We start from the raw sequence: 22,213 nt of genomic DNA, 5'->3' as shown, positions 1-22,213 counted from the left end.
TATTTCAGGAGTAAACAAAAGGTCTATCTTCACACAGGTTCAGCAAGTTTTATCAACCTGGGTTTTTAAGCATTTCACCCTTATCACAAAAAGTTGGGCCTACAAATTAATGAGGCAATTTGAAAGCTACATGCATCAATGACTTCACTGCTGTATACCGTGTTTCCCCGAAAATAAGACTGGGTCTTACATCAAGTTTTGCTCCAAAAGACGCATTAGGGCTTATGTTCAGGGGATGTCCTCCTGAAAATTCATGCTAGGGCTTTTTTTCTGGTTAGGTCTTATTTTCAGGGAAACACGGTAGTTACAGTCACAAGAATTTGAGCTGGAAAAATTGTTAATAACAGCTTGGGTTAATTGTCCCAATTTTTCTTAATAGAACAGAACCGAGATCCTTTTGTAGTTCATAAGTGTGATGATTGGGTGTTCACGCTTTTGCGTGAGATGTGTCTCCCACAAACCTTGTTACGACATCGGCACATTACCCGTCTGACGTAAAAAAAAAAAAAGAACAGAACAGAACTCCTAGCCATTGCTTTATGCCTTCTATCCAAGTCTCATATATTTTAGATCCTGTAACTATGGCCCTAAATGAATTTCCAGAACAAATGCTTCCTTTGGCTATCCTTGGTTTGCTTCCCTGATATTTTTTTTTCTGTCCAATAATGACAGAGATAGCCTACTATCCTTAAGTTTAAATTAGGCTAAAACTTTATGTGCTAATGCTGAGTTCTTAGGGATAAGATGACCTAAATTAGAAGTGGAAGAAAACTTTCATCAACATCCTAGAACACAAAGTTAAACTGATATTACAGTATTCTAGAATCTTAATAAGTTGCTCCTGAATGAGGAAATATTTTTATAGCATTATGTTGTCATGGGAAGTTGACTTTATATCGGAAGTCTGCAATAAATCAATAACTGCTACAAAACTTTGAGTTGGTTCATTGGTTGTTGGGGTGACCAACTTATCCCCATTTGCCTCCAGCTTCCCAGTTTTAGCATTGAAAGCACTGTATCCAGGGCAAATCAGGACGGTTGTTTGGTCAGCATAGTGGTTGCTATCTTTGAACCTTAACTTCCTCATTTGTAAACTGGGATGACTAGAATGAATGACCTGTAAAATCTCAGTTAGCTCTAAAATTCTAAAGACATAAATTATATATACAAAAGAAAAGGTGGCTGTTTGCATGATACAATTTTCTCTGCCCCAAAAGTCCAACCTATTCAGGTATACTGCCTCTGTTAAGTATTTTAAACCTCCAAGATTCAATACAACAAGACTTTTAGATGGATCACAACCTCACTAACAAACAGCAGTATTAACACTTTTTAGGGACCTGAAAATGGGAGCTGCAGAAGCGAGGGGCAATGTGTGGGCCCGGAGAGTGCCCCATTTTGAGACTAAGAGGCTTCCACTTCCCGGGTCGGCCCATCCTGGCCCAGCCAGCATCAGATCCCTTTCCCGTTATTCAGTGGTCATCAACAACAGAGATCCTGAATAGAGAGCAGCCTCCAACTAGAATGAAAGCAGGGCTTTGTGAAGCCATGAATACAGGATGCAGTGACCTGGTTAGTATAGGGCTGGTCAAAATAAAAGGGAAGCTTTCTCTAGCTGAGACCAACAGGTTGCTTATCTCTGTGACTCCCATTATTGAGTCACTCCCAAAGAGAGCCGTCCAAAAGAGAGTGTGTGCTGGTTTGCCTGCCCCCCCTTCCCACGGATAACCACCTTCAGGCAATTCATTCTTCTGAGACACAGCAGTTCTCAGTGGGGCCATCTGACTTTTACTAGCATCTCTCTGGGAGGCATTTTATAGCACCAAAAGAAAACTGGCCTTTTTCTTTCCAAGAAAGAGTTCATCAAATCTAAAAGTTTTCTGTAGGAAAAAATAAAGGAAAACTAAATACCAGACATTGAGGCTCTAGGGTTCATGTTGCACAGGCCCTGACTGTTGAGTCAGCTTAATAACTAAGAGTTGAGTCACAGGTACTTACCTGAATATCTCCAGCAGCAAAACAAAGACAATAGTGTCTTCTCAAGGCTCTGACTTGTGGTGAATGTACCTTTAAAAGAATGGGACACAGATTTAGAGTTGATGGACTACCAGGAAAAAAACGAATAGAATTCAATAATTATCATCCAGGAAATTAACATTTCAGTACATGAGAGACAAAAGCTAACAGCAATCTTTTGTCTACTGAGAACCATAGAGAAAGTGGGTTTAAATTTATCATATTGCTCTCCTGCTTAAACATAGCTTCCTACATTTCATAAAACAAACTCCAAATTCCCTGGACGGGTCACAAGCAAGTGCCACCACTGTTTAGTCCATCCTTGATTTCCATTTCATCTCCCCTTTCTGAGCTCAAACCTTGCTTTCTAATGACTCTGTTCTAACCATCAGTTCCCAAGTACTCATACACCTTCCCGTCTCTGTGCCTCACTTGTACGATGCCTTCCACCTGGACTGCCCTCCCACTTCTGTCTTCCTCTTGGAATCCTATTTATCCTCCAGTCTCCATCCCTTCACCAAAACCTTTCCTGAGTTCTCCAGCCCACGGTGATTTCTGCTGCTTCTGAACTCCTACAGCATATTCAAAAGCCTACGGTAGGCACTTAATAATCTAGTGTGTTAGCTGTTGTTTCACACATGTGTCTTACCTCCCCAACTAGATGCTTATATCCTGGAGGGCAGTGACTTTTATACCTTGCATTTCCCTTCGCTATTATTAAATTGAAACAATGCAGTTTACTGAGTCCTGAATTAGGTCACAGTAGCCTGTCCTTCCCTGGAGATTAGAAGACTTGCCCATCGGTCTGAAACAATTTAAGGGATGAATAATTGAAGTTGGAAGGATAATAATAGACTCCAGATGGATAATAGATAACAGATAGATAATAATAATATTAGACTGCAGAAGGATTCTAAAATTTTAAAACTAGGTACAACTGATAAGCCACTTGTCCTAGGACAAACAGAAAATAGAATGGAAAATCTGGGTTTACATGACAATAACCATTGACTGAAGAATGGACATCTTTAACCAAGGAATCCATTGGGTTGTCAAATGCTGATTCAGAGGTATTATTAGTTTTTTTGTAGTGATTTGGCATAGTCAACTAAAGTTAAAGGAAAGTCAGATTGAGGGCTCCACTGCAAACAAAGCCAAAGCTAGAGTAAATTCAATTTCCTCCTTTCACTTTTTGTTTTTTTGAGTTTTAAAATGAGTTTATTAAAGAACATTATTGCTTGGTTAGAGATGAGATCTGAACAACAGGGTTGCCGGTTCAATTCCCACATGGGCCAGTGAGCTGCACCCTCTACAGCTAGATTGAAGGACAACTACTTGGAACTGATGGGCCCTGGAGAAACACACTGTTCCCCAATATTCCCCAATAAAATTTATTTTTTAAAAAAAAGAACATTATCAGGAAGGCAATGGCATTTGATTTGTCATTTTAAAAAACCTTTATATCTTCATGCTGTATAATAAAAGTAATGTAAGAGGCTCCAGCGTAATAAGCTTCTTTCTACTGGATTCACTGACAGCATAGCACAGTGAAGTCATTTTTTAAATACTAGAATACATTTTAAAAGTCTCTTCTATGCTTCTCTTTAAAAAGCAATGAATATAGTCAATAACGTTGTAAAGATTTTTGTAAGGTATCCGATGAACACTTGTCTTACTACGGAAACCACTTCATGGACGGTATAGATGCCTAATCACTGCAGTGTACACCTGAGGCTGAAGCTGAATAATAATGAGTGTCAACCATAATTTAATACATATATGGTCACAGGATGTGGAGTACAGCATAGGGAATAGAGTCAGTGGAATTGTAACCATTACATACGATGTCAGAGGGGTAGTACATTGTGGGAGGGGGCATATCACTTTGTGAGGGGCATAAATGTCTAACTATTACATTGTTTTGGACTCCTGAAACTAATTTTTTTTAAAAAGCAATGAATAATAACAAGATAGCATTAAAAAGCCATTTTTCTATTTGTTCTATAGCATTGGAGCCAGTATTTTTACCATCACAGGCTACAATTTTCACTTTATCAAATTCTGTCACCTCTCTGAATTCAACATCATTCAATACAAAAGTCCACACATTATCAGAGAATCTGTGCATATTTAGAATACCTGAAATTGACTCTGTTCCTGACCCTCTGAGCCAATGCTGAATTGATCACCTTACCAAACTGAAGTAGAACTTGAAGGGTAAGTTGCAGAGTGATCCGTTGAGGCTGTATGACCTCATCCAGGTTTTCCTAAAGACTGTTTCCCAAAGTGGTATTTCTGTATAACTGATATGCCATGGCTTAGGAGGAAGAAACTGTTTTTCCTTGTTCAGTCTTGCATTGATGTCCTGTGAGGAAGGCACTTCCCGCCACGGAGCAGACAGAAGTAGCATAGCCAGGAGCCCACCAGGAGGTACCTACCGTGTTTCCTAAAAATGAGACCTAGCTGCACCATCAGCTCTAATGCGTCTTTCAGAGCAAAAATTAATATAAGGCCCAGTCTTATAGTAAAATATGACTGGTTCTTACATAAATTTTTGCTCCAAAAGATGCATTAGAGCTGATGGTCCGGCTAGGTCTTATTTTCGGGGAAACAAGGTACTTCCCCCACCACCTCCTCCATGGTGGTGTTGGAAATCACAGATCCTTTCACAAGAGACTGTGTTTTGGCAGAATAATTGAGTGTATTTATTGCAAGATTGAGGGAAAATTAGAATCTGCAAGCGATGATGAAATTTGCTCACTGACTAGTAGTTTTAGTTAAGACATGAAGAAATGACACAAAATAGACTGGACATTTATAAATGAGCCTTCTCCACCTTCTTTAGGGGCTCATTATGAGATACGTTGTTTCACCTAGAGACCTATTCAGATCTGATATGTCTTGCTTTCTCTCTCTTTTTTCCCTCTTTTTAGTATCTCATTTTCCACAAGACATATGCACTATGCTGAGAAGCAAAAGTAAATTTAACATGCAAGCTCAGAAGCACCAAATGTGAAGCAGAATAACCAGTGAGAAAGAATTTTTTGAAAGAGACTTGATGACCAGCAAGAAGGAATCGCTTTCAAAAAGGCACACAACTGAATTTTTTAAAGGAGTGATTTTTTGTTTTGTTTTTTTTCTTATTGTTTTTTTTGGGGGGGGCGGGGGGAATATTGGGGAACAGTGTGTTTATCCAGGGCCCATCAGCTGCAAGTTGTTGTCCTTCAATCTAGTTGTGGAGGGTGCAGCTCAGCTCCCAGTCTAGTCGCCGTTTTCAATCTTTAGTTGCAGGAGGCGCAGCCCACCATTCCATGCGGGACTTGAACCGGCAACCTTGCTGTTGAGAGCTTGCGCTCTAACCAACTGAGCCATTTAACCAACTGAGCCATCTGGCCGCCCCAAGACTTGATTATTTTTTTTCAGAGCAGTTTTAGGTTTTCTGCAAAATTGATGGGGAAGTACAGATACTTCCCATATATTCCCTGCCCCAACACATGCAGAGTCTCTGCCGTTGTCAACATCATTCACCAGATGCGTTTGTGTTTTTTTTTTAACCAAAGGTAAACCTACATTGATACATCATAACACCCAAAGCACATAGTTTACTTTACAGTTCATTCTTGGTGTTATACATTCTATGGGTTTGGGTAAATGTATAATGACATATATCCATTATTATAACATAAAGCGTATTTTTACTGCCTTAAAAATCCTTGGTGTTCCACCTATTCATCTGTTCCCATCCCCTCCCTCACCGGCAACCACTGATCTTTTTTATTGTTGCCATAGTTTTCCTTTTCCAGAATGTCATATATGTTGGAATCATACAATATATTGCCTTTTCAGATTGGCTTTTCTCACTTAGTAATATACAATTAGAGTTTCTCCATGTGTTTTTGTTGTTGTTGTTGTTTGTTTTTTTTGTTTTGTTTTGTTTTTGTGGTTTGATAGATCATTTCCTTTTAGTGCTGAATAATATTCCATTATGTGGGTATGTCATAGTTCACTTATTCCATTCCCCTACTAAAGGACACCTTGGTTGCTTCCAAGTTTGGGCAATTATAAATCAAGCTGCTGTAAACATCCATGTGCAAGTATGTGTGGATACAAGTTTTCAACTCCTTTAGGTAAATACCAAAGAGCACGACTGCTGGATCGCATTGTAAGAATGTGTTTAGTTCTCTAAAAAATTGTCAAATTGTCTTCCAAAGTGGCTGTACCATTTTCCATTCTCACCAGCGGTATATAAGAGTTCCTGTTGTTCAACATTCTTGCCAACATTTGGTGGTGTCAGTTTTTTGGATTTTGGCTATTCTAAAAGGTATGTAGTTGTATCTTTCTTGTTTTGATTTGCATTTCCCTGATGATGTATGATGTGGAGCATCTTTTCACATGTTAATTTGCCATCTGTATATCTTTTTTTGTTACCAGAGAATGAAAGGGTCTTTGTATCATCTCAGGAAGGCATTCCAGGATGTACAAATAATGTCACGTGAACAATGGCAAGCTGAGGATTTATTTAAAAAAGAAAATATATTCTCAAAATGTGAGAGTGGACAGGCCCAGGAGAAGAGCGACTGTGCCCCAGAACAAAGAAAATTTAGGATCACACTGGGGGTGCCAAAAAAATGTATACATATGACTTATATTCATATTTTGTTACCAGTATATATTGTTACAATTTCAATAGTTTTTTTCCTTTCCTAAAATGTGTAAACATTTTTTGGCACCCCTGGTATTTGAATGAGGGTGCAAAATACTCAGGGGTGGCATTACAGGCATTCCCAGCATGGGTCTTTGCTGACCACTCCTTCCCATGGGGAGGAGGGATTTCCTTATAGGGAATGTCATAGTGACACAGGGGGAGGAGATTTTCCCCTGCCTGCAATGTTAATAGTGTTATAATCCATTACAATTAGCTGTAGCTACACCTTATCTTAGGAATTTTTCTCATCTCTTTTCTATGTTTCCTGCACTTCCTCCTTCCTTACTTCCCCACTATCTCCCTGTGGCCCTGGTACTTTCTGCCTGCCGTAACATTTTGATGAGGTGTCTGGTAAAGTCTTTGGCCCATTTTTTAATCAGTTGTTTTCTTATTGAGTTTTAAGAGTTCTTTTTATATTTTGAATAAGTCATTTATCAGACGTATCTTGTACAAATATATTCTCCTATTTATAGGAGTCTATTTCTGGGCTCTCCGCTCTATTTGCTGATTTATTTGTCTATTTTATCACCAATACCACACTGTCTTGATTACTGTAGCTTTATAGTAAGTCTTGAAGCTGGGTAGTGTCAGCTCTCCAACTTCAGTACTGTATTTGCTATTCTGGGTTATTTGCCTCTGCATGTAAACTTTAGAATAACTTTGTCGATATCTATAAAATAACTTGCCGGGATTCTGCTTGGGTTTGTGTCGAATAAATAGATGGTATTTCAAATTCTACTTGTTCATTGCTGGAAAGAAATTGACCTTTATATATTAACCTTATATTCTGCATTCTGCAACTTTGCTATAATCAATTAGTTTCAGAATTTTTTTTTTTTAGGTCAATTCTTTTGGATTTTCTACATAGACAATGATATTATCTACAAAGACAATTTTATGTCTCTTTTCCTCACCACCTTTTCTGCCTTTTAAATGCCAAACGCTATGCTAACCTCTTCTTCCTTGCTTTTCTGAAAGGAGCTATTGCCGATGGTCTGGCTCCTAGGCCAACTCATGCTTTCTCAGTCTCTGGAGTGACTTACTCTGTACTTTACTTAAATCAAAGCCATTTGACAGGACATCTTACAAATTCTCTTTTCTCTCAATGTATTTCTGTATTTTCATCCCTCCCCCCCCCCACCTCTCTCTCAGGTAAAGTGTTAGGTATCTTTCAGAAGTGAACCCCATCTCTTGTACTCTTCATTTATCTCCTCCCATCACTTTCTCAACCTGGCTCCACTAATCATTCCTTTCTTTTGCACATTTCTCTCAAGATCCTGTCTCATCATTCTCTCCTTATTCTCTGCCTACAGTTGTGTATATATTTTCCCATTCTCGTTTTTTTAAAAAAATATTTTTCAACACTGTGTTACAGGAAAACATTTTTAATTTTAACTCCTGATTTCTTTATACTCCCTGGCCTTTCTTCCATTTAATTAGCAAAGGTATCCGTTTTCATTTCTTCAGAGAACAAATGTTATAATGATTTTTAGAAAAGATAGCATTCTTGATTTTTCTATTTCAAAAACCTAAATTAACTGGGGCTGAAACATGAAAATAAATAGGATATAGCAATACATTTGGGAGAACACTGATGAGAAAATCCAAAGATTTGGAGAAAACATTCACATAAATATTTATAACTTAGGATTTATAGCCATAATATGTAAAATTTGATTTTACATATTTATTGATTCATAAAATCAATAATAATCTGGTATACAGATTATTGGTGAAGATGTGAAGCAACTAGTTTTGTCATACATTGGCGATGGAAATGTAAAAGAGTACAACTATTTTGAAGAATTGTTTAGCAATTTCTTATGAAGTTCAACATAAACCTATTTTATGATCCAGAAATTCCATTCTACATCTTTATCCAAGATAAATAATAATTTTTAAAAGTCCACAAAGAGACTCATACAAGAAGCATTACTATAATAATGAAAACAACCCAAATGTCCATCGATAACTGAATGGATATGTAAATTGTGGTATGTCTATACAATGGAATGCTACTCAGAATTAAAAAGGAACTAATTATTGATACACTCAATAATATGGATAAATCTCAAAAACGTAATATTTAGGGGGAAAGAAGAAACCAGAAAGTACATACTATCTCATTCTGTTTATATGAGTCCAAGAACAGACAAACCTAATATGGTGAGAGAATTTGGAACAGTAGTGGTCTCTGGGATTGGGGAAAATGGGGCATTGACTGGATGGGGAAAAGGAACTTTCTGGGATGATAGAAGTGTTATCTCTCTTACTAGAAGTTATGTATTGTTTAACCATATATATTTATCAAAATTCATTAAACTGAACACTTAAGATCTACTTATTTTACTATATGTAAATTATACTTCTATTAAAAAAGACTAAAAATAAAGCTAACTCAAAAGTTTAAAAAAAATAGTGAAAATGTATGTGTGTATATGTTATATATTCCTCAAGGTTTCATCTGGGTTTTATTTGTGATAGATCTTAAAGATTCACATCCGGTACATACTTTACAAAGTATCTACACCAAAGATTCACACCCTGTAGATACTTTACAATGCTTTATAAATTATTAATTTCAAGGTATACTCTTATAAGCCAAACTGTTTCTGCCTTCAAGTAGGATTCATTGTGTTTGGGAGACTAGCATTGCTGTGTTTGAATGTACTGATATCCAAGTCAAGAAATGAGCTTTTTTTTTATGAAGTCATTGAGAGGCTAGTAGGAAAGGAGGCACGTAAGGAAACACATAGATGTTAAGCTGCAGGATGACCTAGCCTTGTCTGTTCACCACTGTGTTTCTAATGCCCAGGACATAACATAATGTGCTGGTAGGCACTCAGCATCTATGAAATAAATGAACAAGCCAGGAAGGGTAGAAAAAGAAGTGAACGGGGTTACAGGGAAAGAGAAAAGGTATAATACCCAAAGATAGTTATCCAACAAAAGAATTAATATTAAACATATAGTTATGTTATGTACACTATATTACGGAGTTTGTATCATTGTCACTTTCCTAAACATGTTATAGAAGGAGAAGAGTGCTAGGTAATAGGAGAATGCCAAATGCCTTGGTTTAACTGCATGAATAATTTAAAGTTGATTTTAGGCACTCAGGACTAAGACATGAATAATAAGATCTTTAGAATTCTTGTTAAACTTGATAATCATATTGTGAAGGTATAGGGTTGATAATTTAGTCAGCTATTGTCCTCACAGAAAACGTGCTAGGTTACCTCTAAATTGTACTTTAATCTTCTCTAGGGCTATCATGGCACTAATTAAAGACAAATTTTCTTTGCTTGGGACCTACCAAGATCTCCAGTGCTGGGATGCACAGCCCTCCTTTTGCTGCACCCCAATCTGTATCAAATTATCTCAAGAGGCATTCTAATTAAAAAGAAATGTTTTTCAGAGAATGTATTCTTTCAAATTAACTTTAAAATAAAAATCTCTTGCATTTAACCCGTTGGGAGAGGTGTAAAAGAGGTATCACTAAACTTGTCAAGCTCGGAAAGAGTTACATGAATGTATTAGAAAGAAAAAAGAAAGGAGCAAAGACTGGCAATTTAAATAGCTGGAATGGCTGGGGGTGGGGAGATATAAATAAAGACAAGAATACAAGAAGATGGCAGGCAAAAGGGAGACACATGAAGTAGCCATGGAAATGAGCTACAAACACAGCTAACATCCCTCCCCATACGGCTACTTAACACAACCCTGCAGGAGGCAGAAAGAGAGACAAACGGGACTTCATATTTACTTCGTCTTCCCATTCCTAAATCCCATTCCTAAATCTGGCATTATTACCCATCATCTTAAAGGAAAAACATTTCACTAAAGGCTTTCTTTCAGTTGTTCGAACCTCCAAAACAATGTATGGAGCTCAAGCAATGGTGCTAAGCCTTTGGGTGACCTTGGTCCAAGAAATAGGAAAATAGGGGGGCGGCTCTCCTCCCAGTCTGGGGAACTAGGCTTCAGCTCTGGCTGTCTTGTTTGGGATGTAACATTTTCTTCTGAATTTAGACTGCAACACACTGTGAGCTGCAGTAGCAGCTCCTGAGCTGGGACTCCTGAGCTGGGACGTAGATAGGAATCTACGTGAGGACTCTACCGCAAGGGTGTCAACACCCATCCTTTCTCTTTCTTCTTCAAAATGAAAGCTTATCTGCAAAACTAGCTCCTGCTGCAGGGCTCCACTGTGGGGAGCATCAGGCTCAAGGCCAGGTAACACAGGAGACCCCACTCTTCAAGTGATCTCCCCACTTGGCTCTTTTTACCGCAACACTCTCCCTTTCATCTTCAGTCCTACAAGGGTCCCATCGTGTACTCAAGGATCAAGTTCAAAGGTATTTCCATTAAATTTAGGAAGGCACAGCTTTTCTCTGCAAGGAATATTTTCAAAAAAGTATTTTATCTCCATATGTGTATTTTTTAACTGTGGGTTCTTTCTTAAAATTTGTATCCTTTGTAATATTTAATTATACTCCTTCCTTTCCTTAAGAAAGATTCTGTAAAGGCTGCCTTCTTTAACCTCAAAACTGCTAGAGTCTTAGCATATTCCCTAGTGATTCATAACCTATTTAATTAGGCTCTCTTCCAGCATCCTCGACCCCTCAGTCAGTTTGGCTATTTTTCCCATGTCCACGAATGCCAGAATTATCTCAGAGTATTTTACACACGTGCTGAAATATCTGCAAGGGAACATTTTTACCTGCAGGAGAATAGTCAGCACCAATTGAATACATTGGCATCATCTACACCCCAGGGAGAGTGTCCTCGTTCAGGCTTTTCCCCTCCACATTTTGCTTGAGAGGAAGAGAGCAGAGAATGACACTGTCTATCCAAAAATGGGTGACACAGCCTGAGATTCAATAAAGGGAAAAAGTAAACTATGACTGAATGCCTGCTCTGTGTAAGACATTGGTGCTAGATGTTTTCTTTACTTTTTTTTTTCTATTTAATATCTATGTGAGGTAAATATACTTATTTCTATTGTACAGATGATGGAACTGGAACATTGAGAGGTTAAGAGTTCTATCTGATTCCACCACACTTTGTTACTTCTTCAGGTCACCAGACTGTTTATAGTAAGCCCAAGCAAGTAGCAATGACCACCCTAAGGACCTAAAAGTGGTCCTGCTTTGGCTGGTGATTTCCCAGGGACTGTGACAGGGAGGAGGTAACCATGGTTTCCTCTTCTGGGCTGAGCAAGGCCACAGGGTAGCCACACCGCCTGAAACCCTGTGCCGCAGATTGAAAGGGCAAGATCATAAGGCCAGACACCTGAATCTGGGTCCCAGTTAGCTATTGTGACCTTGGGGTAAGTTTGGGTCCCTGGTGGCTATGTGACCTTGAGGTTGTTTGTGCAGCTATTCATTCATCCATTCATTTTACAAGTATTTATTGAACTACTACATACCAGGTATTCTTCTAGGTGCTCAGAATACAACAGCGAGCAAAGTAAGTCAGGCTCCCACAGAGCCCACAGACACAAAGAATGTAAAACACTATGTCTCTATTTTCACCTTGTGTAAAATGGGAATAACAGTGCCTCCCTCATGAGGATGTACTAAACATTAAATACATTAATGTACACAGGCGCACAGTAAGCACTCAACAAACATCAGTTATTACTATTTTAAAATGGAAATTCTGGTCATTGGCACAAAGTGAGCTAAAATCAACATAGGTGACAACAGTGGGACTTTTGGTATACAGAGATGGGGTGAGGGGTGGACAACAATTGTCCCCTGAAGTGTCAGGAGTAATTTCCTGGCACATTTAATTGAGATAAGAGGGTTCTAATGTGAGCTGCTTGGCTAGCGTTTATATTAACGCTAATGGAAATGTCAGGCTGAATTGAGATTCTTGTTGCCTGGCGAGTTTCAGCATACAAAGTGGTCCAGGGGGTTATTTTTGCCTAATATAAAAAATTGAGGTCTCCTCAGAGAAAGCAAAGTACAGGTGTTATGGTCATTATTTTAAATAATGCAAGGCTAAGAGGGAGAGCTTTTCTACAATACCTTATGAAAATTAGACATTTTTTTTCTCTCTCCCATTTTTCTCAGAAAGCTAGGGCTGTGCCTAATCTGCTTTATAAGTTTCAGGAGTTAATAGGAGTGCAAAGAACAAGGATTTGATCGGTTAACAGTTTCCTAGCCATTCCAAGGACTTCCTAGACAATACAGCACCAGGAGACTATAGAAATCAATACAAGTTTCAGATAATAACCTTCCTGAAGTTGTGGGGTGGGGGAGGGGTTACTGGCAAGAAATGAGCCATGGCTACAAAAAAGCTTATTCATCTTCCCAATATCTCAAGTAACAAGATATACAAGGACGACGGACAATTAAGTTTGCGAACTTGTTACAACGATGTTGCTAAACTTTTTGATATCAGAGGGATTATTCATAATGAATTTGTACCAGCTGGACAGTTAACCAAGTTTACTATTTGGAAGTGTTGAAAAGGCTGTATGAAAAAGTTAGACAACCTGAATTTTTTGCCAACAATTCATGGCTCTTGCATCACTACAATGTACCAGCTCACACGGCACTGTCTGCGAGGGAGTTTTTAGCCAGTAAACAAATAAACCTCCCTACTCACCTGATTTGGCCCCCAATGACTTCCTTCTTTACCTGAAGATAAAGGAAATATTGAAAGGAAGCCATTTTGATGACATTCAGGACATCAAGGGTAATCTGATGACAGCTCTGAGGGCTATTCCAGAAAAAGAGTTCCAAAATTGCTTTGAAGGGTGGACGAGGTGCTAGCATTGGTGCATAGCTTCCCAAGGGGAGTACTTTGAAGGTGACCAGAGTGATATTCAGCAAAGGGGTATGTAGCACTTTTTTTAGTATGAGTCCGTGAACTTATTTGTCCAACCTCATACCTTCCTAACTGCCCAAACAGTGATCTTAATTTCTCACTTTGATTGCAGATCTTGGAATTAAATATCCACACATTTTGTTCAATTTATTTCTGAGAATATTTTGATGTTCTCGATCAAAATAAATGTTTATTTCATTTCTAACCTATTCATTTGAATTTCAAAAAGAACAAAATGTTTATAAAACCCTTTCATTTAGCTCATGTCTTAAATCAAGATTGACTGACGGATCCACCTTTGGTTCAAGGTTGGCAAATTATTAGGTTGGTGCAAAAGTAACTGCAGTTAAAAAAGTCAAAAATAATTGCAAAAACTGCAATTACTTTTGCACCAACCTCATGGTTTGGTGGTTATGGGTATGATACAAGTTTCAGTTTGGTTTAAATTCCTGCCCCAAAAGTCTAAGAAGACACAGAAATGAAGTGAAATCTGAATGAGAACAATGAGGAAGGACACAAAGGAATTCTGCAGGAGAATAATAATAATAAAGGACCTGGCTATAACTTAATAGTTATGTGGTATTTCCATTCACAGAAATTACCTTTCTGCTTCTACAAAATAATGCAACTTGATTTTCCTATCTGCTCAGAAGTCTCCAGGATAGAGCCAAGAGCCTTGTACATTTTTCTGAGGTCTGTAGTCCAAACCTTCTGAAGGGATAGAAACTAATTGGCTGAGACTTGAGGAGGCCTGCAGATCTCCCTCATAAGAGGGACTCTGGAGGATTATTTTAACTGACTATGCATCTCTTTGACTGTGCTAGTGCAGTTATTAGTTTCTTGACTGGAAATCAATGGTATATGAACTTTTAATGCTCCACAGGGAGTGTTCATGGAAGTGAGCTGGCTGAACTGCCTAAGTTGACTCCCCTGAGCACTAACTACATGTCATTTGCACCTAAATCTGGATGCCAGCTGGTCTGCATCTTTGATGGAGGATCAAAAATCACTGGATTGCTCTGTATGTATACGTGTGACAGCGCTACCCAGCTTCTCTGCCAATATTCCCAAGAAACATCCCAGCACTTTAATAACATGGAAAGGGAAAGGGAAGGTATTGAACATGAAATTCTATCAGGTCAGCTTATTTTAAACCATGACTCTGCCCATAAGCGGAAACTGTGAATACACAATAGAAATTCAACACAAAGAACAATTATTCACCGAGGGAAAGTAGACTCACATATTTGTCAAGGGTGGAAAATAAAGATGTGATCTTTTTTTTTCCCTACTGAGTCAGAAGACGTCGTAAGATTTTTCAGGAGAATCTTTAGAAGTCGGTATCATGGAGGGGAGCTACCAGGCTAAGCCACAAAGTAGCCCTTGAGTTTACTGTACCAGAGTGAACTCTTCCAAAGTCACTGATGAAAAAGGGCCTGATCCCAGCTGTGAGGCCAGGCAATGTAGATCCAGCGCCTAACTCTAAATGTGGCGAAGAGAGGAGGCTCTGTGGCATCACAGGATTTGAGTTTGAGCCCTGACTGTGTGATCTTGGACATGCCACTTAGCCTCCCTCAGGGTAAAAGTAGATAATGTATGTGACACACTCTGAGCCAGGCGTCCAAGTCCAAACTGGAATCCATGGTCTTGTTGTGCTGAGGACCTGGGAGGTCTGGGGATTCCCAAGTCTATTTCATGAACTGATTTGCATACAAGTAAGAGGTAGTTATGAACTTGAGCAGGAAGGTAACTCAGGAGGGAGAAGGAAAATGGTATTATAGAAAGGAAATCATGCCCAATCTCCAGCTTAAAGCCTACAGGGTGAGGGCCTGGAAGCTGAGGCTGAAGGACTGTTTTGTTCTCAACTTTATGAGGCCTGAGACCTAGTCTGCATGAGCATGTGTAGAAACACCTGGGATGTTTCATAAATACCTGGAGGAAATTGAGAGAGAGGGAGGAGATTGTTGAGATGTTCAGCAATAATGTTTATAGAGGATTTGTTCCAGGGAAGTTCGGGTAAAAATGTCAATATGACTTTGTTTCCCTAAACATAAGGGGTTACTTAATCCTCACAATACCACGAGGAGGTAAATATTATTATCCCTGTTTATCCCATTTCTGAGCTTCAAAACATTTAGGTAGATAGCTGAAGTTAACGCTGTTAATATGTGTGCCATATGTTTTGAACCAAAGTCTTACTAAAAAGCAAATGTCCTTTCCAATAGATCACACTGTCTTTAAGTTTTAAATCCTATTCATTTGCCTATTCACAGCTATAAAATTCTTAAACAGACCACTGAAAGGGATGCTTGTTTGTTTGTTTTAGATACAGCAGAATAGCAACAAAAAGAGGGTGATAAGAAATTGGTTTTGAGAACCCAGGTACACACTTGTAAATCAGGAAGCTCAACTCTTTATACTTTCTGTATAAACACTTTCCTTTCTTAGATTCACAAGAAAACGGCATGGAAACATTGAGAATGCGATCGCTATTTCGCTGCTCTTCTAAATGTCAAACACTTTCTGTAGCTAATTCTGATTTTCTTGGGTTGCATAGAAATTGGTGAGATTTGCTTCATCATTGATGACTCTGGCACTTCATGTTGAAGATTTAAGCTGTTTTGGCTGATGCCTTGGTTTGCCTTGGAGTAACATGGTAAGCAGCTCTCCCAACAAGTGGTTTTGATTGTTTTTAATGTGGTGACCTTAGGTTGTAAAGAAAAACCTCAATAAAGATGCGATATTCTCTGGCAGCTTTAGTTTTACCTCAGGTGGTGTCTGAGCTATTTGGATTTCTTGAATCTCCATGGAACCACACAAATCTTGCCTTTCCCAGAAAAAATTCCAGTCATTTATCATTAAGGAGCAGAGAGTTCTTTTCATGTTTTCAGAGATGCGGCATGTAGCAACCTGGAGCCAGGACCTCCTTTCCTGCAGTCAGGCCAGCTCTGCACAGAGAAATCATTAAGCCTGTTTGACCTTAGAAACAATATATATAATGGACTCAAAACTTAGCCTTTATGTTTGTGCACCTCTTTATATTGAAGGAGAGGGCTTTACGCTTTCATACTCATCTTTACCAAGTGCGTTCACGTTATTTTCTCACTTGATTCTCTGTGGTTTGGGAAAGGCAGATAGCACTTCACAGATAAGTACAAGAAAGCTTAATGAGTCTGATGAAGGCCATAAGGACAGCAAATGGCAGAAGTATTATGACTCTTTATTCGATGCACTGATTCATGAGTGTTCTGTTTACTTACGCTATATAACAAACAACCCTAAACTTAGTACTCACAGATTCAGAGCATCAGGAATTTAGACAGGGCATAGTGAGAATGGCCTATCTCTTCTCCTCACTGGCTGGGGCCTCACAGCGTAAGAATGGCTGGGGTGACTAAAATGACTGGGGTTAGAATCATCTGGAAGCTTCTTCACTCCCATGGCTGATTTCTGGGCAAAGATAACTAAGCTGCTCATCTGAGACTGTAAACCATAATACCTACATGGCCTTTCCATGTGGCTTGGGCTCTTCATAGCATAGCGTCTGTATGGAGGAGCATCCCCACAGGGAGCATCCAGAGGGAGTGTTTCAAGACAACTAGGCAGAAGCTGAACAGCTCAGATGTCACACAGTGTCCGTTCTGCTGTTAGGTATAAGTGAGCGCTAAGCCCAGATTCAATGACAGGGGAGTCTTGCTGGAGGAGTGGCAAAGTTTTTTCAGAAGAGCACATAGGATGGAAGATGCTATTGCAGCCATTTTTGAAAAACGCAATCTTCCACAGTGAGCACGGCTATATTTCCTACACAAAGAACATGGTATAAAAAAAAAAACTGTCTGAAGTAGGGTTCTAAATGGTTATAAAATAAATAAGCAAACGTTAAGAGCTTTCCTACACACCAACAATAATAGGTAAGGCAATAAAGTGAAAAAAAAAAATTCCCCATATACATCAGTGCAGTAAAACATAAAAGAATTTAGAAAAAAGTTAACAAAAATTACACAGCACTTACATGGAGAAAACATTAAATATTCCGAAATATATTTAAAAACTGAAATAAAGGGAGAGAGATACATTATGTTTCTTAATAATGTCATTTCTGACCAAATGCAATATATCATGTTCCTGAATACTATTTCTGCTACAAATGTAACAATTCCCAGAAAAAGCCCAATATAGAGTTATGTGAACTTGATAATATCGATGTAAAGTTCATTAGGAAGAATGAAAGTATTAGAATAGTCAATAGCCTTATTAAATTTTAAAAAAGGAAATGAAAAACATATCAGGTATTCAAAATGTTATGAAGCTTCAATAATTTAAATAAAAGAACTTCTGATGGTTAATGGGGTAACCATATGCTGCAGACAGTCCTAGGTAACATCTCTTATCCCAGTGAAATTATAATCCCTTTTACTCTCAAATGTGTCCTAGTTTGAATGATAAATTATATGGCCACCCTACAATTAATCATAATATTTATCTCTACTCCCTTCCCAAACCTTATTTAAATGGCAGTAAATACATTTTTTAAATATTAGTGACCAGGTTGAAGAGATGGATGAATGGATAGATGAGTGGATACATAAATGAGTAGATAAATGGATGGATGGATAGGTAGTTGAGTGGGTATATAAATAATAAGTAGATTAATCATTCAACCAACAGGCAGCCAATAAAAAGAGGATCAAATCATGCTGTGTGTATTGTGGTGAGAGTTAACACTGGATGTTATGAGCAAAAGTTACCTTGGCTGTTTTTGGAGGAAAATCTCTGAAGGAATCAAATTTAAATTGTTATGTGAATGGCAAGGAGCAAGTCATTCAAAGAGCTGGAAAGGATGTTTTCTCTTCAGGGAGAATAATCAGTGCAAAGGCCATAAGCTAAGAATAAACTTAGCTTGTCTGAGAAACTTAAATGCTTATGTAGCGGAAGCTTTGCACCCGTGTAAGATGAAGTCAGAGAGGTAGGCCAGACCGCTTAGGGGTTTGTAAGTTAGAGTAAGAGGTTTGGATTTCTCCTAAATGTCATGTGAACCAATGATAGAATTTTAAGGAGAAGAGTGTAATACCAGATACACATTTTTAAATGGCGGAGGTGAAGAGAATAATACATTGTGGAAAGACAAGAGTAGAAGCTGGATGATCGGTTAGAAGGCTACTGCAGTGGTCCTTACAAGAAGGGACAGTGTCTTAGGTAAGACTGGTACAAAGATGGGGAACAGTGTTTGGACTTGGGAGAGTTGACAGAACTTGCAGAAGCCATAAAGAAAAAGATTAACAGATATGGCTATATGGAAATGTTAGTCTTGTATGTCTAAAGGGCCATAAACAAAGTCAAAAGTTAAACAAATTAAGAGAAAATATGTGTACCATATATATCAAAGGATTAAGATAAAGTATGTGGGATATATTAAAAATAGTTAATATCCAAATACACAAAGTATAAATCAATAAGAAAAAGACAAACAAACCAATAGAAAAACGTGCAATATAAACAGATAATTTACAGAAAAAATATAAAGGGAAATAAGACATGCAAAAGCATTCAACCCACCAATAAACAAAGACTTATAAAACAAGATCTTGCTTTAGTCTTTCTAAATGGAAAATTTTAAGATATAAAATTAAAAACGTAATAAAAGAGAAAAATGTACAGATTTAAATATTTTGTATTGGTTGAGATAATGAGGAAATGTAGTCTTGTACTTTGCAGTGGGAATATAAATGATTATTGAAATTGGAAGGCAGTATGTCTATACCTATCGATTTTTTTTAATTGACTGTGGAATTTTCCAGGTATTTTAGAAATACACTTTCAAATGTGTACATAGAGGTATATTTGTAATGGGGGAATAAACCCATGTTCTTGCCCATTTTTAGTGACAGTCACGTCATGAAATATAATGGAAATACTGTGAAGACATTTAATGGTGGCATTGACACATATTTCCTTACTTGGAAACATCTCTGTGATGTTGTTAGGAGGGAAAAAAAAATCAAATCATAAAACAGTATGAGGAGTCTCCTTTCATTTACATGGAGAAAACTAAAACTATATGTGAATGTATATAAATACATAGAATAATATCTGATAAGCTACACGATAATATCTGGTAAAGTACACATTTAACAGTGTTAAATTAACAGCGTTAAATGAAACATTTAACAGTTGTTCATTAGTGGTGTAGGGAGTTAGTTGGTGTTGCTCAGGGGAAAGCTGATGGCTGAAGAAGCACTTTTGTTTTTTACTCCATATATTTCCACATTGTTTGAATGTTTAGCAGCATATATTTGTGTATTACTGAGTAATTATCTTAAAATATTTTCAAAGACTTGTTCACTTTTTGAAATCTAAATACATTGGGTAATGAAACTCAGAGTCTTGGCAGTCACCAATGCCTTAGAAAGAATTATGTCAACACTCATGGAAGGGACTTTAATGCCAAACAATTGTGACACTTTGAGGGAAATTTAAATGTAATAAATCTTTACTGACCAACGTTCCCATGAACACAATGTAGAGTTTGGTCAAGTGGCATTAAAGTGCCATAGGAAGAGTACAGTGACTTGGAGGGTAGAAGGAGCAAGGCAGTGACCTCTGTCCCCTCTGGGTCTCATTTTCCTTATCTATAAAATGAAGTATTGTGCTCACTTTGGCAGCACATATACTAAAACAAAGTACTGGCCAAAGCAGCTTTGCAAGGTTTTTTTTTTTTTTTTTTTTTGAAACAGAATAGTTTTTGTACCCCCAGAATAAAATCGTATGAGAATCTCACTATTTAAAACTGATAAAAGGAGCAGTTCTCTGGTCGAAGAAGGTCAAGGGCCAGAGATCTACCCCATCCACTCCTTGGGCAACACTGCAGGCTGCCCCAAGGGAAGCTGAGGCCTCACAGAACAACCTCTAGTCCAGATCATTTCTCAAGCCTTTTCATATTTAAAAGTGCATCATTTTCATGTGCTAGATGTACTTCCTGAGAGTCAGCCAAATGAAAACCCCAGTGAGTATAGTGTTTCGTGAAGGCAGAATGTGACTGAGGGACATGAGGAAGGAGAAGAAAAAAGTAACACGTGACACTGTTAACATGTGCTAGGCATTGTGCAAGCCATAGCCATACCTTCTTTTGTTTAAGCCTCACAACCGCCCATGTTTTTAGCCTGATACAGATGAGCAAACCAGGAGATAAGGAACTTGCCACAGGTCACACAGTAAGTACTGAGCTGGAATTCTAGCCAGGTTTGCCTCATTGGAAAGGTCCCACTGGGTAGGCCTGGAGCTTGGTGTGCTACTAGAGAAAAGAGGACATAACTAAAGATAGTAATCCTGGGGGCTTCGGGGGGTGGCCGAGGCCACCAAGAGAGAGCAGGAGGGAGGACTGCCAGCACCAGCGACTCACACTTCTAAGTTCTGCCTGAGATTATGCCTTATGTCCATCTATTCAGAGAGCTAAAACTAGCACATGTGAAAGGAGTTAAGGAAAACATGAGGCAGCATGGAATTAGCTGTTCAACCACATGGGATATTCTAGAATTTGGAGAGCTTTGAGTTATATTGGGGGGGGGGGGGGCTGATGATAAATGTATTCTTGATCATCCTCTCCAGACAAGTGGCAGAGCTAGGGCTGTGGTCAGCGCCTGTGATCAAGGTCTCACAAGGTGTACTCCACACCTGTGAGCATGAAACACTCACCATGCACATTACAATGACTCCATAATATCTGCCTCCATTACATCACCCATTGACCTAAATGCCTAATTTAATAGGCAGGGTTTTTCTGAATGCTCAACGACCTGCGGGCTAGTTGTCCCTACTTGTAACTTCCCATTGTAATTTACATTATTTTCCAGGTAACTGATTCATGGAACAGCCAGTCAAGAGCTGAGTCATCTTGGAAGAGAGCCCAGGTCTTCCCTGCACAGCAAGCTTTGCAAAAAGATCATCCTCCATGGAATGCAAACAAAATGGCGTCTACTGTTTATTAATGCTGACAAGAATTATTATAAATGCAGACTTTTTTTACTCTACTGAATCTAATTATGCCATGCCACACGAATGAACAAGGTATCGGCCTATAAGTTCCTTAGAAGCAGCCTGAGCTACAAGGTAAGCCTCCAGGTCCTGTCAAATATAACTGGGAGCCCTTTGTCTTCTGAGCTGGAAGTTTCGGCAAGATTTACACTCAAGGCAGCCACAATAACCAATGACTGATGCTAAACCAGGGTGTACATCTTTCTGAATCATCACATTCTATAATTCTAAGGAGAATAAAATATTGGCATATCCCCAATTCAAGCCATTCATTCAACTGCTGTTTGTATCAAACAAAATTTAAAACCATAACAAAGAAGGAATTCACTAAGGTATCAAACAATTTCAACTTTAGTATCACATAAGGAACACCAGCAATTTCACAGGAGAAACAGGAGCTGTAGATGCTGACATGACTTTTTCTTCACAAAAAGCAGACAGGAACTACATCTATTTATACATGTATCCCTCATGGCTAGTATAACCTGGTGTGTAGTTGATGCTCAATAAATATTGATTATGTAGATAAAGAATACTTAGTTATGGGACTTTGTGCGATTAGTATAATATACATCTGTATTTGAAGACAAACTTTGATTTTTCTCTTGAGGCTTAGAAGTTATAGAT

General features: G+C 38.3%; 1 non-coding gene and 1 pseudogene across 1 annotated transcript; one reads left to right on the top strand and one right to left on the bottom strand.

Annotated features, from left to right (window-relative positions):
* The first annotated feature begins 391 nt into the window (after positions 1-391).
* LOC141570941 (small nucleolar RNA U13) lies at positions 392-495 on the top strand. The gene has a single exon (XR_012495381.1). It is a non-coding gene; the product is annotated as a small nucleolar RNA U13 (small nucleolar RNA).
* Positions 496-3,961: 3,466 nt separating this feature from the next.
* Positions 3,962-4,331, bottom strand: LOC109447728 (transcription initiation factor IIA subunit 2; annotated as a pseudogene).
* Between the last annotated feature and the right edge of the window lie 17,882 nt (positions 4,332-22,213).

This window comes from Rhinolophus sinicus, linkage group LG03 (genome assembly GCF_036562045.2).
Source record: "Rhinolophus sinicus isolate RSC01 linkage group LG03, ASM3656204v1, whole genome shotgun sequence".
In the NCBI taxonomy this organism is placed as follows: Eukaryota; Metazoa; Chordata; class Mammalia; order Chiroptera; family Rhinolophidae; genus Rhinolophus; species Rhinolophus sinicus.
The sequence above is the reverse complement of the archived record's forward strand: the minus strand, read 5'-3'. Positions and strand labels throughout refer to the sequence as shown.